Source organism: Aristolochia californica, unplaced genomic scaffold (genome assembly GCF_029961685.1).
Source record: "Aristolochia californica isolate CCGP_79_NKW_82.1479 unplaced genomic scaffold, dmAriCali1.0.hap1 SCAF_12, whole genome shotgun sequence".
NCBI lineage: Eukaryota > Viridiplantae > Streptophyta > Magnoliopsida > Piperales > Aristolochiaceae > Aristolochia > Aristolochia californica.
Genome location: NW_027181793.1, coordinates 4,930,411 through 4,934,742, shown reverse-complemented (window position 1 = coordinate 4,934,742; position 4,332 = coordinate 4,930,411). Strand labels below are relative to the sequence as shown.

The 4,332-nt window shown below is 40.6% G+C and overlaps 1 non-coding gene across 1 annotated transcript; it reads right to left on the bottom strand.

Moving 5' to 3' along the window:
* Positions 1-2,718: 2,718 nt before the first annotated feature.
* On the bottom strand, positions 2,719-2,825 carry LOC137947135 (small nucleolar RNA R71). Its single transcript, XR_011111182.1, has one exon. It is a non-coding gene; the product is annotated as a small nucleolar RNA R71 (small nucleolar RNA).
* Between the last annotated feature and the right edge of the window lie 1,507 nt (positions 2,826-4,332).

Here is a 4,332-nt window from a genome sequence, read left to right as displayed (position 1 = left end):
AAAATTACAGACACTCTTTGGAATTTTTTCTCTCTACATTTGTGCAATGTGAATCTCCTTTTTAGATGTACACTTTTTTCTTAACTCAAAAATTTGAGTTTTCCCTCTCCCATCATCCCGTAAAAAAAAAAGGCAAATATGTCACAACAAAATGAAAATTTTAGAGTTTGTGCATGGAAAAAATTTAAAACAATTACAAATGTAAGTAATAAAAATTTATTCGCACAATACAAATGAACACAAAATTTTTGTTATCCATGTTAGGGAAATGCCTCTAGTTCAACCCTAATAGCTTGGAATTTTACAAGAAAGAGATTTCTTCTACACGTGTTTGAAAAATGGACATGCAAGCTTGAAACATGTTAGAGATGCAAATGACCTATGAATCCAAATCTTTTATAGAGAATAACAAAAGCTCATTAAATTCTCAAGTGAACGTGCGGTGGGATATTTACCAGTGTCAAACAAGCCATTATTTTGCCCGTTTACAAAAAGTTGACCAAACAATCATAGATATAAAGTGATTTATCATGCATAATGATAGATGCCATATTCCGACATGAGAACTAGGTTAATTATAATAGAATAACCTTTATAATTGTGTTATAGGTGGTTATTTATCAATTTTCAAATGAAATGAGCATTTATTGAATTTGGCATTAATCACTGTCGATATTGCATATTTCTCTCTCCTGAATTATATTTCATTATTTTTTAGTTTTATTTCTTCCTGAAATGCTTTTTATAGATTCAATTATGGAATTTCAGGAGAATTTGGGTGGAGAAGGAGATATTTACCAAAATTCCCTTAGTGAAATGGAGGTGATTTTTAGGTCAAATAGTTTTAAAATAAAGAAGATGGTATAAAAGGAAGAGAGAGGGCATCGAACGAGAGCAAGGGGCGTGAAGAGAAAACAGAAACGGAGACCAAAACAGAGAACTTTGACCGGAAACAGGGGAGGACCCGAGAGGAGTTCCCCACCGCTGTTCTCCGGGCCAATACCTTTCACCGCGCCACCATCGACCACCGCCGTCCACCGCCATCCAGCAACCGAGAACAACCCCGAGGAGAGCTCGAGAGAGTCTCCGTCGAGGTGATTTCGACAGTGCTATTTCCTGCTCACCAGGCCGGGAGGGGATCCGAGAGGGCTTCTCCGGTGCCACTTCTTCTTTCCGACTATCCTCCGGCGTCTAACATAGTTCCGACCAGTCCCGGAGCCATTCCGACTCTAACCGAGACTCGAGAGAGCCGGTTAGAGAACGTCAGCTCTGTTTCGTTCTTCGCCGGACGTTACCTCCGTTCGTCGGCTTCCAACCTTTCGCCGGCGTCGTCTCTACCTCCGGCAACTCACTCTTGCTACCTGAAGCCATTAATCTCTGGAAATTGCAGCACCCGTGAGAACGAGTTGCTGCCCGAGCGAGAGGAGGAAGAAGGGGAGTAATTCATCATTATTGAATTTAATTTTTATATAGTTTGAACTTAGGTTTGAAGGTTAATTGAATCTGATTTGATAATTAATGTTTATTGAATATTTGTTTTCTGGATATTTGATTAAATTAGCTAATTAGGGTAGGATTATAATTGAGGTTGGATTTTGGTATTTTAATCCGATTTCTATCTTTCACTCTATGCGCCCGAGAGGGGATAGACGCAAGGATTGAGAAATCGGATTCGTGGTTACGTGGTGCTCGAGAGAGGCACGAATCACCATAAAATCCAGAGTTGACGTTTCCTATTGTGCAAGTAGTTAACCAGATGATTGCTTGATAATTTAGGATATAATTAGTGTTTAGTTCATATTAATTCATCATAAATGGTTAGGCTAGTTGACTGAAGAATACACAAAATTCAGTCCTCCCTGTGGATATGACCCTCACTTCCCGCTAAATTACATGAACGATTCGTACGCTTGCGAGGTATTAAAGCCGATGTAACTAAATTTTACATCAAGTTTTTGGCGCCGTTGCCGGGGAGGCATGTATTAAGTGTATTTCTTTGTTCTCCATAGTCTTAGGTTAGATTTATTTTATTTTATTTATTTTATTTTATTTTTATTATTTTTATTTTTATATTTATTTTTTAATTTTTGCTTTCATAATTTTAGTTTGGTATTTTTTATGGAATTATTTTTATTTCTTCTAGTTAGTTCATATTTTTAGTAGTGAGTTTGTTAGCTTAATTTGATAGTTCATTTTGTTTCTTTTTGTGTTTTTATGCACGGGCGCCGCTCCCTAGGTGGATCATTAGCTCCCTTTGTTGAAGAGGTAGAACATATTTGTAGGAAAACACCCGAAGTCAAGTTAGGAGCTACCATGGCCAATCAGGGTGAACCATTACAGTTACCTGTAGCAGGTGACCGTAGAGCCCTGAGGGATTATTCTATCCCATCCCACTTCACATTACCTTCTTGCATTATATTGCCACCCACTACTGCCGCCAGTTATGAGTTGAAACCGGGTGTGATCCAACTCCTCCCGACATTCTATGGGTTGGAGAAGGAGGACCCATATTACCACATCAAGGAATTCTTAGATATTTGTGCAACTTTCAAATTCTAGAATTTCTCAGATGACTCTATCCGGTTAAGACTTTTTCCATTTTCACTTAAGGATAAGGCCAAGTCTTGGCTTAATTCCTTAGAGGTGGGCAGCATTACTTCATGGGACACATTAGTCACAAAATTTTTGTCCAAATACTTTTCCATTCAGAGAACTACAGCCCTCAGGAGAGAAATCTCCAACTTTATGCAGCAGGAGGGTGAACACTTTTATGAGGCTTGGGCGAAATGGAAGGATTTGATCCGTAGGTGTCCGCATCATGGGTTTGAGAAATGGCATTTAGTGCAATACTTTTATCAAGGTCTTACACCCCAGGTTAGATCCATGGTAGATGCAACAAGTGGTGGGAGTTTGATGGGTAAGAGTGCTAGTGAGGCGTGGGACTTCTTTGAAACGTTGAGTGATCAATCTCAGCAATGGGGTTCGTCATTTAATGTCGATAGGATATCCCATGAAGCCTCTACGAGGTTAGTGAAACACCTATGCTCATGGCCAAGATTGAGGGGTTGACTAGAAAAATTGATGCCCTTATGGTGTCCAAGAGTTCACCTGCTCCTAACCCATCTACTGTCTGTGCCATATGCTCTGGTTCCTCTCATCCCACACAAATGTGTCCATCTAGTTCATCCTACCCAGACCTCATTGAGGACTTCAATGCAGTCCTGAATTTTCATAGACCAAACCGGAACAATCCTTTTTCAGAAACATATAATCCGGGTTGGGCTAGGCACCCAAATTTCTCATGGTCCAAGGGCCCACAGGTTGGGGGTCCTCTAGGGTTTACTCAACCCCAAGCTCCGCGCCCACACTTCACTCAACAGCCATTGCTTCCAGATTTAAAAACCTTCACTTGAGGATACACTTCAATTATTCATGCAGAATACACAGTCCTCCATTGCTAAACTTGAAATGCAAGTGAGTCGGTTAGCCAGCCACATGAGTGAACAAGCACAAAATAGACTCCCGAGTCAAACCATTCCTAACCCCAAAAGCACACATGAGAGTGGGTTGAGTTCCAAACCCCACCATGAGCAAGCCAAAGCCATAACCACCCTTAGGAGTGGTCGTGAGTTGAACAATGGGGTAGGGACCACTAAGTTTAAGGAGTCAAAGGATGACAATGGGGACACATCATTGAGTGAAGAACTTCCAAGTTCTCCACCAACAGCCAAGCAGATCCCTAACCAAGTCCCACTAGCTCCTTATCCGCAGAGGTTATCGGGTCCACCTAGGAAAGGAGATAGCATGCATGAAACGTTGGAACTGTTTAGTAAGGTTCACATTAACATTCCACTTCTTGATGCTATTAGGCAAGTCCCTGCCTATGCCCGATTTTTGAAAGACCTTTGTACACAGAAGAGAAAACAACATGTTAACAAAAAGGTCTTTCTTACTGAGAATGTAAGCTCAATTCTGAAGCACAACACTCCTCCTAAAGTTAAAGATCCTGGATGTCCTACAATTTCATGTGTCATTGGTGAACATACCATCCAGAGAGCTCTTCTTGACTTAGGAGCAAGTGTGAATTTGCTTCCTTTCTTTGTGTACCAGCAATTAGGTTTGGGGGAATTGAAGCCTACTCCCATCACACTTCAACTAGCTGACCGTTTTGTCAAGATACCACGAGGAATAGTTGAAGATGTTTTGATAAAAGTGGACAAATTTCTGTTCCCGGTTGATTTCATTGCTCTTGATATAGAACCAGTAGTCAATGTGACCAACCAAATTCCTGTCATCCTTGGACGTCCCTTCTTAGCCACATCTAATGCTATC